Genomic DNA, 14454 nt, shown 5'->3' on the forward strand with positions numbered 1-14454 from the left:
TGAGGTTGAACAAGAATGGGAGTAGATAAGGAATTTGAATTTGGATTTGGGTAGAATTTGAGACATAATGGTTGCTTCTTTTGTTCCTTCTCATTTATGGGGCGAAGCGGTTTCCACTGTTGTTTATCTCATAAATCAACAATCATCATCCAAATTGTTTGGCAAGTGCCCTGGTGAAGTACTTTTTGGTACTCCTCTTAGTTATGATCATCTTCGGGTGTTTAGGTGTATGTGCTATGTTCTGCTTGCACCTCGTGAGCGAACTATGATCATCTTTGGGTGTTTAGGCATACGTGCTATGTTCCTTCTCATTTCTGGGGTGAAGCTGTTTCCACTGCTGTTTATCTCATAAATCGACAACCATCATCCAAACTGTCTGGCAAGTGCCCTAGTGAAGTACTTTTTGGTACTCCTCTTAGCTATGATCATCTTCGGGTGTTTAGATGTACATGCTATGTTCTGCTTGGACCTCTTGAGCAAACTAAGTTGACTACCTAGTCGTTTGAGTGTGTTTTTCTAGGATATAGTCCTGAGCACAAGGGTTATCATTGTTATGATCATTCCTCTTGTCACATACGCATCTCTCGTGATGTGACCTTTGTTGAGGACTGTCCTTTCTTTTATAACCCATCTACTCAGCCATCATATTCTCCCACAGAGTCCACATCATTTCTATGTCTCCCTTTTATTTCATCCAGTGATGATGTTTCTATACCGTCCCCATCCGTTCCACTAATTCTTGCTAAGCCTCCTCCACCCACTTTTGCTCCACCTCCACCATCTAAACCACCCATCATACATGCATACACTCATCGTCCCACAGATCTCATGGAGCTTCCGCCTAGTCCTATCTCCTCAGCTCGTCCTGATGCTCTTATTTTTGATGAATCTGACAATTTTGATAAGCCACATGCTATTTCTGATGAGTCCCAGGTTGGTCCATGATATAATCTATGAGATCGTATTACTATTGAGCCTCCTGACAGGTTGTGATTTCCACGTGTGAGTGCTATTACTGATGAGCCATCCACTTATCAGGAAGCTTCTAGTATTCTGGAATGGCAGCTTGCTATGTCTGAGGAGCTTGCTGCCCTTGATTGTACTACCACTTGGGATATTGTTCCATTACCGTCACATGTAGTATCTATTACATGTAAATGGGTGTTCAAAATTAAGACCAAGTCAAATGGTTCTATTGAGAGATATAAAGCTCATCTTGTTGCCAAAGGTTTTCATAAGACTTAGGGACGAGATTACGATGATACATTTTCTCATATTGCTCATATGACTACTGTCCATACTCTGATTGCAGTAGCTGCTACTTGTGCTTGGACTATCTCTCAGATGGATGTTAAGATTGCTTTTCTTCATGGTGATTTGCACGAGGAAGTTTATATGCAGCCACCCCCATGTGTTGAAGCTCCTTCTGGACATGTTTGTCATCTTTGTCATGCTTTATATGGTCTTACTCAGTCTCCTCGTGCTTAGTTTGAGCGCTTTGTCTTTGTGATACGAGTTGCTGGTTTTTCGCCTAGTGATCATGATCGTGCTTTATTTATTCATCTCTCTTCATATGGATGTACTTTGTTTCTTTGATTACGGGTGATGATGTGGACCATATTTCTCATGTGAAGAAGCAACTTAGTGAGCAATTTATAATGTCTGACTTGGGTCCTCTCAGTTATTTCTTAGGGATTGAGGTTTAAAATTCTATCTCAGGCTATTATCTTTCTTAGTCCAAATATATACAAGATCTTATTTCTCATTTTGGTATTACTGATAACTGGACAGCTGCAACACCTATGGATCTTCATTTGCAGCTTCGTCATACTGATGGTATACCTCTTGAGGATCCCTCTTGATATAGGCATGTTGTGGGCAGCCTTGTTTATTTCACTGTTACCAGACCTGACATTACCCATGCCGTTCATATTGTGAGTCAGTTAGTGAGTGCTCCTACTTCGGTTCATTTTGGACATTTATTTCGTTTGCAGCGATACTTAAGGGGGACATCATCTCAGTGTTTGTTTTATGCTCGTGATAGTCCACTTTAGCTTCATGCTTACTTGGACTCCACTTGGGTGAGTGATCCGACAGATCGTCGTTCTGTCACTAGTTATTGCATTCTTCTTGGTTTTTCTCCTCATGCATGGAAGTCTAAGATGCACATAGCGGTATCTTCGTCTAGTACGGAGGCAGAACTTCGAGCACTTGCCACTACCACTTTTGAGATTGTATGGCTTTGATGATTGCTGGCTGATTTAGGTATTTCTTGTGGTGATCCCACTCCTCTTCTCTGTGATAATACTGGAGCCATACAGATTGCAACTAATCATGTGAAGTATGAACTTACAAAGCATATTGGTGTTGATTCCTCCTTTACCTAGTCTCATTGTCATCAGAAAATAATTGCTCTTTAGTATGTGCCATCCAAACTGCAAGTTGCAGATATCTTCACTAAAGCACAAACTCGAGAGCAACATCGACTTCATTTTCTCAAACTCAATGCTTCAGATCCGCCTTGAGTTTGAGTGGGGGTGTTAAGGCCCATATATTACCTAGGCCCATATTGGCCCATATCATGGCTATATATCCACATCGACCCTAATGACGTGACCATTTTCTCAAATCCCCAAGGTTAGTACCAGAAACACCTTGCATCTCCATTCTAACATTACTTCCAGCTCTTTTTATTGCCCATTAGATGGCATGACTATAATGCTCTTATTTTTTCCACTGTAACCTTTTCTCAGGCAAGACTATCACTGCTTTTTTTTTTAACATTCTAGGTAGGACTGTCATTGCTTTCTATTTTTCTTAACATTTCAGATTTTAATTTTAGATGTAGCATAATTTATGTGGATATGGTGCTCACAGAAATTTGTGTCCATTTTTAGATGAAGCTTTATTTCGAAATGAAATAGATTTTAATTTTTAGATGAAGCACAAACAAAGTATTTCTTGTTGACCGCTATTTCCATTGCCCACATAGGGATGGAAATACCAGCACCTATTATCTTGCACCACGCATTGAGATGAAGCTTTATTTTGAGATGAAATAGATTTTAATTTTTAGATGAAGCACAAACAAAGTATTTATTGTTGGCCGCTATTTCCATTGCCCACATAGGGATGGAAATACGAGCACCTATTATCTTACACCACAGATTGAGAGGATTTCAAAGACTCTCCAAACTCTAACATACTCGAATATGAGGCAATAAACAGGGACACCTAAAGCAGCACTCAAGCATCCATAGCCATCCTAGCCTCCGCGACCAGTCAAAACTTGGTCCTCAAAGCCACACGCAGCCGACCGCCACCATCAAACTTTTTTAATGTGACTGCAAAGGGCAGGGGCGGCAGGTTATTTGGCTAGCGGTTTGGTCGCCCCTCCTGTCGCCCCGAGAGACCTGTTTGGAGTTCAGACTAAGAGATTAGTCTGTTTCCGCATAGTTTTGCCAAAATTTGTGTCATATAGGTGTTTAATGGAGTATGTCCTAAGCTGGTCTGAGTTTTCACCAAATTTATTTTTTAATACAGGAGAGGCACATTCATTGACAGTGGAGAAGATCTTGTACCAAGGGAAATCACCTTACCAAGAAATTTTAGTCTTTCAGGTTATTCGTCGGCTGGTAAATTTGTACATGAAGGACTGAGATTGAACACTGTAGTGAGCAACGTGTTAATTTCTATATGCAGTCTGCAACCTATGGAAATGTTCTTGTTCTTGATGGTATTGTTCAGTTCACTGACAAGGACGAATGCGCATACCAGAAAATGTTTACTCACCTTCCACTATGCTCAATTCCATCCCCTAAAAATGTATGTTTCCCGATCCTGGCCATTTTTTTCTTCTGAAAACTATGAAAATACGGGGTGAACTTACTGGAATAATCGGTAAATCTAATTGGAAGATGTTCCTTCCGCTTATGATATAAACTTCACTAATTTATGCAGGTTTTGGTTGTTGGAGGTGGTGTACTGCGAGAAATAGCCAGACATGATTCAGTGGAGACTATTGATATATGCGAGATTGATCAGCTTGTTATTGATGTAAGAATGATCATTTAACCTATGCGTGAAGTTGAAAATATAGTCTCGATATTCTTTTCTGATTTATTTCTTCAAACTATGTAGGTTTGTAAAGATTTCTTTCCAAATTTATCCATTGGATTTAAAGATCCTCGCGTCCAAATTCATGTTGGTGATGGTATGTTGAGAAGCTTGTACCCGGTGGCATTTTCTATGATCATGATAGGGTTATAGGATGTACCACTATTTTTATGGCCCCCCAAACCTTGCATCATCTCTGTCGGTCTTGATTTCATAAAGTTCATAGTAGACTTGCTTTTGTTTTGCAGCTGTGGATTTCTTGAGGGATGCTCCTGAAGGGAAATATGATCCTATTATTGTTGATTCATCAGATCCAATTGGTAGGTTCTTGCAATTACTACATCATATTCAATAATACAACCCCCCTGGAATTATGTTGTTTATCATTTCGTCTACTGCCATGCTGGATCGGGTTGCTTCTTGATGCTTTTTTCTTGTGTCCCTTATTGCTACTTGCTAGTTTAGTATGTATTGGGCTCATTTGGAACATAGTAATTTCATAGGTAATAGTTCAGTTTTGGTAGGAATCTAGGAAAATTCATGTGTTCATTCCCAACAGAGCCACCATATACTTATGGATTAATATCTGTTGCCATTTAATTTTTATTGAGAAAACTAAAATGAATTTTTAAGGTTCACCTAGTTAGTGCTTTTATTTGTACACTGCTTTTAATTCCTTTCACATTAATTATTACAATTTACAGGACATGCTCAGGCACTTGTGGAGAAACCATTTATTCAGACAATTGCTAGAGCTTTAAGGCATGGTGTAGTGTTCTTTGTAATCTAGCTGAGAGTAAGTGGTCGCGCACACATCTAATCCAGGATATGCTCTCTATCTGTTGTGCGATGTTCAAGGGTGTTGTGCACTATGCCTGGGCAAGTGTTCCAACATTAGGGCTGAAAATAAAACTCGAGACTCACAAGCTAACTTGGGCTCAAAAAGGTTTGGCTTAGCTCAGCCAGGAGGCCAAACGAGCTGAGCCTGAGCCGCCTCGCTAGCTCGGTGTCAAAATGAGCCAAGCCCGAGCCGGCTCACGAGCGACTCATTGACTCACTCGTTGGCCCAGCCCAACAGCCTAGCCACCATGTCTCCACGCGTGGCCTATGGCCCTTGCATCTCTGCCTGTGGCCGCCTGCCCGATGTGACGCCTCTTCGCCCATGGTCGTCGTCCACTTGCCGTGTCTTCGTCTGGCGCCGCCTACCCATGGCCACTAGCTGCCCCACGTGTCTCCGCCTGCCTGCGTGAGTCTCCGCTCGTGGCTACACGCCCGCCCGCGCACGTCTCCGCCCTTGGCCGTCGCCTACCTAGTGCCGCCGCTCGCCCCTGTGTCTTTGCCTGGCGCCACCCGCTCGTGCATATCTTCGCCCGTGGCCACCCACCTAATGCATATCTACCCTTGGCCATTGCCTGCTCAGTGCCTCTCCACCCTTGGTTGTTGCCTACCCGGCAGCGCCGCTTGCCAGTGGCCTCTCCGCCCGATGCCGCCGCCCACCCATGGCCGCCACCTGTCATGCCACCTCTTCGTTGTGTTGTTTTGATTTGGCTTGCGAGCCAGCTAAGCCAACTCGAGCCAACAATGAGCCCGAGCTATGCCCATGTTTATGTTGGATGAGGCTCGGACTAGTACAATTAGTTCATGTTCATGTTTTAAGACAATTAGGCTCGGATTAATATATATGATGATGTTTTGGAATTTTTTTATGCTTCGGTTTAATGCTTTTCATGATTACATGTTCATGAATTAGTTCAATTTAGGCTCAGATTAGTTGATTTCATGCATAAATGTATGTGTTCGTGTGCTTTTGTGCTCGGGATGGGGAAATTAGAGCTCGGGAAAAGCATTTAAAAGGTGGAGAATTGGGAATCCAAGAAACTCTAATGCAAATCCTAAATAAATTCTCAATTTCCTAATCCAAAACCCTAAATTCCCAATTCAAATCCCTAATCCCCAAATCCAAGGCCCTTTTTCCGAAATTGGGAACCCTAAATTCCATTACCCCAAACCAAAACCCTAAAATACTAAGAAGGGAGAGGCAGATCTTACGTGTTTATGAGCTCCTTATCACTGTCAAGGCCGCCGGAGGCCCCGAACCTTTTCTTCCTTCGGCGGATCCGCTTCCTCCACCTTGGGTGCGTGCAGGATTCCTGAGCCACCGGTGTCTTTAGCACTGGCCACACTTACTCGCCGTGCACGTCTTTAGCCTGGGCACCACCACAGCATCACCGTCGAAGACGCGCGCAGCCTTGGCCACACGCACATCCAGCTAGTAGGCTCGCAATAGCGCCGCTCTTGTTTCCTTCTTCACATCTCTCTCTCTCTCTCTCTCTCTCTCTCTCTCTCTCTCTCTCTCTCTCTCTCTCTCTCCTACCAGCAATGCCGAATTGCCGTTTCGCTCTCTCTCAGCCACCATGGAGGAGATAGAGGGGTATGCAAGAGTAGTTATGGTTAGGATTTCTGGGGATCAACTGGTTTTGATCTGGCGATTTTGACGCGAAGTTGTCGGATTGAATCCGGCGGTTGATAGCGTGCATGAGTGGTGGCTCGGGCTAGCGTTTCCCTAATGGGTTGGAACTATTTTGGGCCGACGCCGCACTGCAGGATGGGGTGATGTCGTGTTGCTTGGTCGCACTATTGGGGCCATTTCAACCCTACTGGGTTAGGGCGTGCACCGCCGCGTGCGTTTTGAAGTTGGGCCACGCACAGTTATTATGCCAGCTGGGCCAATTTTGTTAATGCTTCTGGGTCTTTTCTATTTATGGATTTTTTTTCCAGTGAACTTAATATTTTTGTTTTATGTGCTGGTTTAATTAACTAATGAGGCTCAAATAATTATATTTTATGCACAAAAAGTTACAAACTTTTCACTAAGTAAATTGGAACCAACGGAAAAATTTATTTAGAGAATTTTGATGTTATTTTTGGCTGTGGTTGCATATTGACCAACGTTGTTTGCAATAATGTGCTAAATTTTATGATTAATTTTAGGTAGGTTCATAATTACTTTTTGACCAACGTTGATTGTAATTATATGCCAGTTATGTGTTTATTAAAAATTGTTTTCTATTTTCTGTTCAACGGTGATACCGACTGAAATTAAACTTTTGTGAGATTTGCATGATTTTAATCAGAACAACATAGGGTTAATTTCGTGCAAATATTACCTCGTGATAATGTTCTAATCTGGCCCAATCTTTCCCCTTCAGCTCTTAACGCTTTCTCTATTACCGTCACAATTGACGGCATAGAGCATTTGACGGGAAATAATTTTTTCGCTTGGAAAGATATAGTAATCGTTGTCCTTAGTGTTCTAGACCTTGATTATGCACTAAGGGTTACGCTCACACTACTCCCGCCGTTGGGGTGGAGAATTACGATGAACTTTAAGACAACTTATGATGGTATTGCTGAGAAGTGGGAACGGTCGAACCTTTTGTCTCTGATGGTTATGAATAATTCTATCTCAGTTACAATAAGGGGAGCAATCCCTTACTCAGATATTGCTAAAACATACTTGGCATCTGTGGAGGAGCAATTAAAAGGCACCTCCAAAGTTTATGCCATAACGCTCATTCAGACTTTTAAACACTTAGTATGATGGGTTTGTCAGCTTTAGAAAGCACATTATGATAATAACAAACATGACTGTCAAGCTCAAAGGCATGGATATGGAGATATTTGAGGGTTTCCTTGTCCATTTCATTATGCCCTCTCTCCCTTATAAGTTTTCTCCTTTAAAATCAACTACAACACTTAGAAGGAGAAGTGGACCATGAGCAACTTGATCGCGATGTGTGTCCAAGAGGAGGAGAGGCTAAGGGTTGAAAATAATGATTATGTGCATAACGTTAGCGGCCCCAGCAAGATAAAATTTCAAGGGGACCATACATTTAAAAGAAGCTTCATTAATAATGTTTTCATGTTCCTTCCATCAAGAGGAATCTTACTTTAGTTTCTTCATTGGACGATTATGGTTATTAATGTAATTTTGGAGACAATAGTTGTATCATTAAGTTCAAATTCAGAAATTATTTTTCTTGCTTCCTCTGAATGAATTGTTGATATATCTAAATGTATGTATTGAGATTTATTCGAAACCGTGGCATTGTTTTTTAGGCCATGTTTCGAGAGAGAGAATAGAGCGTCTTATTAAGAAAGTGATTCTTCACCCTTTAGACTTATCTAATTCTATTGCATAAATTGAGGGGGAGCTGTTGAGGTGCCTGAAATTCATAATGAAGCACTTAACGATGAGTCTCAGCAGTTCCAGAAGATCTCAACTCGTATAAAGAGTATTCTTCTGAATGGCTTAACTTCATGAAGGTTTAATTAAAGTCTCTAAGCAATAAAGATGAATAGGATGAACGAGACTTAGTAGAAATTCCCGATAGAGCCAAAATAGTAGGTTGTAAATGGGTCTATAAACAAACGTGACTCTAAGGGAAACATCAAAAAGTTCAAAGCAAGACTCAAAGAGAAGGGATTGACCATAATAAAACTCAACTAATGATTCTTTTCATTTTGGTTCAAATCGTAAGGAAATTGATAACTGCATTTAAGTAATGTTTAGAATGGAAAAATTCACCATCTTAGTCATAAGAAGGATCTCGGTGGAGCTTCTCTACGTGAAAAGGCCTTTAGTGATAGGTGATAACCGTCATTAGTGATGGATTCTGCACCCATCACCTCGAATGCATCACTAATGAGAGATCATTAGTGACAGACTGTAACCGTAACCTATCACTAATGACCGATGAACGCTTTTTGTGTTCTTTGGATACGAAAAAAGTTGAAAAAAATATTTTTTTCACCCGAGCCTTCCCCAAGTAGGCCCATCGCATATGCCCCACAAGCCACATTATTTTTCATAGCGTCTTATCAGTTTGCATTCCGTAGGAATCGAACCCGCAACCTCCCCATCGCGCGTGTAAACCCCTTACCACCTCACCTATAACGTAGTTGTGATGAAAATTGGATATGTTATCATTTTAACCTTCTTCGCCGAAGATCATTAGTGACAGTAATAACCGTGACCCATCATTAATAACTGAACATTAGTGATGGATCATAATATTAACCTGTTACTAATGACTTTTGCATACATGCTCTTATTTTTTTTCTCACCTTCGGTAAAATAGGTATAACTTTTGCATACGGACTCCGATTTTGATATCTTTTAACTCTACGGACACATACAGAAAAAGTTACATCTATTTCTCCCTGACTATGTCTAGTTTGACAAATTTTTCGAGGCCAAATTTGGCCTGAAATATTGAGTTATCGCCCCCATAAAGTTTCTGCACCATTTTCGGAACACATGTTTATGTCCATAGCCGTCACCTCTTACATCAAACTTAAGCAGAAATGTACAATGATTCCTATTCTAGTGCTGCTGAGGTGAGAAAAATAAAATAAAATAAAAAATATTTGTGAATTCTGTCATTAGTGACTGGAGTTGGTCATTAGTGACAGGTGACCCGTTACTAATGACTGGACTAGAATGACCCGTCACTGATGAGTTGGTCATTAGTGACAGGTCATAACTTGACCCGTCACTAATGACTGATTTAAGGATGACCCGTCACTAATGAGTTGATCGTAGTGATGGGTCACAATTTAACCTGTCACTAATGACTGGCCTAAGACGATCCGCCACTGATGAGTTGGTCATTAGTGACATGTCATAACTTGACCCGTCACTAATGACTGACTTAGGATGACCCGTCACTAATGAGTTGATCGTAGTGATGGGTCTATGTCAGGTCCCGATCAGATGATAAATTAGTGACAGGTCATAGTGGGACCCATCACTAATGACCCGCCACTAATTTCGTATCTCATTTGTCTGTTTTCATATAGTGTTACATCCTTTATAATGATATTCACCAAGATAGATCTAAAGACATATATTGACAGAGTACTAAAAAAATATAATATGCATAAGTGCTCTATCTCGCCTACTCCTATTGTAAAGGGCAATAAGTTTGGGACATTTTAATATGCAATGTCCGAGGAACCTTTATGAAACTAATCAGATTAAGCTAATTCCTTATGTTTCAGCTGTTAGAAGCATCATGTGCACTCCCTATTTTTTAGTTTTTGCAACTGGGATGCTTGGTAGAAATTAGTCAAATCTAGAACCGGACCACTGGAAAGCTGTTAAGAGAGTCCTTCGCTGTTTGCAAGGCACTAAGTACTACATGCTCATGTTTAAGAATCCGTTTACAAGGTGTGTGGATATAAAAAAAATCCACGACATGTTATATCCTCACCCTCGCCAAAGGAGCTATCTCATGGAAAAGCTCCAAACAAACACTTACGACATCCTCGTCGATGTAAACTAAGTTTTGTAGCATGTTATGAGGCTACCGGACAGGTTGTATGACTAAATAACTTATATTATCCTGGAATTAAGAATGTAAGACGGCATTACGAAATCACTTATGTTATACTCAGTTTTCTATATGAGTAACAACAAGTCGAGTGATATTGCCAAATACATTGACATTAAATATTTTGTTGTGAAAAGTAGAATTCAGGATCAAATTATCAGTGACAAGCATATAAGTATTAAGACAATGCTTGCGGCGCCGCTCACTAAAGGCTTACCACCCCATAATTTTCGTGATTATGTTGTCGACATGGAGTTATTGGACAGTCTATGATTCTGGATTAAGAGAACTATAAAGCAAAACAACTCCCATTAAGTATAACAAATTTTTATTTCAAGATGGAGTGGTACACTATAGGTATTTGGGTTTCAGTAGCATTTCATTAGCCACTGTAATGCTTTGCCTTGGTATGCTGTTTCATTGAGAGTGTGTTTATGATGTTAGCCTTACGATTAAGGGGGAAAATCTTGGTGTTTGATCTTGGCTCCATCATAGACCATCAGAAGATCGAGTCCTAAGGAGGAGCTCATTCCTCATGTACGTGCCTTGATCGGGGGCACAACCAACACGTTGGTTGCGGTTCCACCCCGTGCAACATCATATAAATAGACAAGAGAAGGGGCCGGCATGATCACGATCAATACACGCAAGTCTAAGCCACCTCTCCTCATTCATAAAACCCTAATCTGATCCTTAAGTGTGCTGCTAACAGGGTGAAGGCCACCACCGCTACCGTCATTATCCTTGATGTCATCTACACCAATACGCCAGCGACAACTCCTACACCTACGCCTCTACTCCGAGCACCTCACCAAGTGGCGATCTCTTCGCCCACAACACTGTATCGACCTTCATCAAGCCCTATGGCCTCATCAAGATCAAGTCAGACCTTCACGCTTCCGCTTTAGGTGTTCATGTGTTTAGGGCTAACGGTTTGATGATTAGATCAAAGTATTATGCCCACAGAGCCTGCCTCAGTTCGTTTCCACCCCTATCCAACATATCCTAGGTATTCTACACTATCTTTTTTCTCTATATATTTTATGTGTTCATTCATTCCTATGCTATGCATGTGCCTTTTTGTCTTTTTTTGCATTTTCCTCTGAAGCCTCAAATCCTAGAAACTAGTTAGTTTTTGGGCATTATATTTCTCAATATGTATTGTAGGGCAAAAAGTGAAGCAGTTAGCTGTGTCTAAAGATGTCTAAATAGGACATGCCTACTAGGCCAGCCCGAAGCACGATACTATAGGCACGGCCTAGGCACGGCACAGCCCGAGCCCAGACGGGCCGGGCCGGCACGTCACGAGAATACGGGCCGTGCCTGGGCTGAGCGCGTGGCGCAGCGTGTCGGCACGGCATGGCCCAGCTGAGTCAGGCCGGCACGGGCACAACCCAGCTAAGCTCGATCCGGCTCGATACGCATGGGCCCGATTATTTTCTATTTTCTATATTTTTTAATTTTATAGCTATTTTTTTATCTATTATCTATATTTTTATCATATTTTTATCTATTTTCTATATATTTTTAATTTTATAGCTATTTTTTTTTATTTTGTCGGGCTGGTTGTGCTGATGGGCCACCCGTGTGCCGTTGGGCCACCCGTGCCTATCGTGCCCGCCGTGCTTGTCATGCCCGTCGAGCTGGCCATGCCGTCGAGCCGTAATCATGCCCAGGCCAGCCTAGCACGACACAGTGACCGACGGGCTATACCGTGGGCCGAGGGGGAGGCACACGGGCCTGCACGGCACGGCCTGTTACAGTAGCCGGGCCGTTCGGGCAGTGCCGTACCGAGCTGGACCCGTGCCGGGCCTGCCCGAGTAGCCTATTTGGCCATCTCTAGCTATGTCTGCTCTATGTTTAGAGTTATTTTTGCATCATGTTTTATATATCTTAACCTAACCATATAATTATATGAATTTGCAGTGGTGTCTGTTATGTTCTGAAAATACTGTTCATGGGCAACATGTATGGCACTGTAGCACGGCGGCACTGTATCATCATGGGGACTATAGCATCATGTTAGAGATAAGATAAGTTATTAGGGGTCGTATTAGATTTGTTAGAGATAGGATCTATTTGTTAGTCTTGGAGATAACATTGATTAGTTTAGATTATTAGGGCCGACTCCTATATAAAAGAGGCTACATCATCCATTGTAATTAAGTAAGAGAAATCAATCAAGCTCTCACTCCTATTCTTCTAAGTCTCCTTAATATTCCATCTCTCCAATCTATAATCTAATCCCTCCCCTAACAGCCGATGCCACCCACCTATCCTCTCGGCGAATATTTACCCTAATAGTGTAATTGGATTTTTGCTTTGTGCGAAAGAAGGTCCACCAGTGAACTTCTTAACTCCTGTGAATCCAATTGATAATTTTTTATTTTTTTAAAAAAGTGGGACCCATTTCCACGGCCTTCATTGGAGGCAGGGTCGAGCGGGCCGCTCCATCCGAGCCCGCCGAAAATCGGGTGCATACCGCGCGAGCGCTGGCGCTCGAACCGCGGCTGGCTCGGGCGAGCACTCCTTACGCCTCCGTCATTGCCAACCCAGCTACGGCTCGGATGCTTCCAATTGAGACTAAAGCTCGAAAGAAACTCAGAATTTACAATTCAGAGGTTTGTGCAATGTATTTCTGTGTGCTAGCTGCATATGTCTAACAACATCTTAGTCCAGGATAATCCTGGGAAAACAGCCCACAATATTTATTTCCCATGCCTCACCTTCATACTTTTGGGTATGTCGTAACTCACATTCAAAATGACCTATTGACCCTCCATTTCTCTGCCACTAGAAACCCTTGGCATAGTGGAGTATTTTTTTATCACACTTTTCCTACATCCGGTTCTTTATCTTCAAAGATGTCTTTGTTACCACCTAATATGATATTTCCAATACGATTGTTCGTGTGAAATAGTCATCAATAAATTTTCTTGTTTAATAGATTTATAGGGCTGATTGTATCACCTTGACGTAATTGACTGAGTTCGATAAAAGCTTCCTTTATTGAAAAACAGATTCATAGGGCTGCTTTTGGTCTGCCATAAGAAGAGAACTGGAATCATATATTACTTATACAGAAACGGTAAGTCTTCTTAATTACACCATTCTTGGTTTTGTGTATTTTGGTGCATCTTAGATCTTGAAAAGCTTTTGAAAATTGAAATGTCCGGTATCATTCTTATGTCGTGTGTTTAACTTATTTAATCTTTCACGAGAAGGGAGAGTCAAAGCTACCACAGTTTGGTTTAGTGTCTGATCGAAGCTTTCATTTACGATCATGACAACTGCTGGATTACAAATTAAATCATAACACTCTGCGCCACCATTTTCTTCAATTTAGTTGTTCAGATGTGATGTTGAGTATTATATTATTGAACTGGTAATTCTGAATGTTTTGTGTTCTCATGCTTTGGTACCTCGTATAGTGTGAATCCATGGCAGCACAGTTCAACAATCTGGTAGCACCGGTTATTCTGACTGCCAACAGCAGACTCACTGGTCCCTCTATTTTCATATTATGACAGGCAAACCCAGAAAAATCAGTCGCCAAACCGCAGAAGATGAAGATACTGCCATTCTTACAGCTTCTTAGGCTTGGGGGCATACGCTGTCTTCCTCGGCCAACCCTGCTGCATCTCTCGAGGTCCTGTATTCAGCAATGACCTGCTTCTGTGGGCTGTACCATAGTGCGTTGTGAAGGATGATTGAATAAAGGGGGAATTAAAATGACGAGATGCGTACCAGAATAATGTGTTTCCTCTCAGCTGTTAGCACTGTTGTTTGTTGCGCATAATATCCATGTTGAGTTAATATAGTCTTGCTTTTGCATTTGTTCTGAGAAATCATCTTTCCTTTTTTTACTTTCTGAAATGCCTCAAGACTTAAGCAGCACATGTGAATTCGAGTTCTGAAGGAAAAAAATGGTAATTGATCTACA

General features: G+C 41.6%; 1 pseudogene; it reads left to right on the top strand.

The window, feature by feature from the left end:
* The first annotated feature begins 828 nt into the window (after positions 1–828).
* Positions 829–14179, top strand: LOC133927679 (spermidine synthase 2-like; annotated as a pseudogene).
* Positions 14180–14454: the final 275 nt, after the last annotated feature.

The sequence above is a fragment of the Phragmites australis genome, chromosome 8 (genome assembly GCF_958298935.1).
Source record: "Phragmites australis chromosome 8, lpPhrAust1.1, whole genome shotgun sequence".
NCBI lineage: Eukaryota > Viridiplantae > Streptophyta > Magnoliopsida > Poales > Poaceae > Phragmites > Phragmites australis.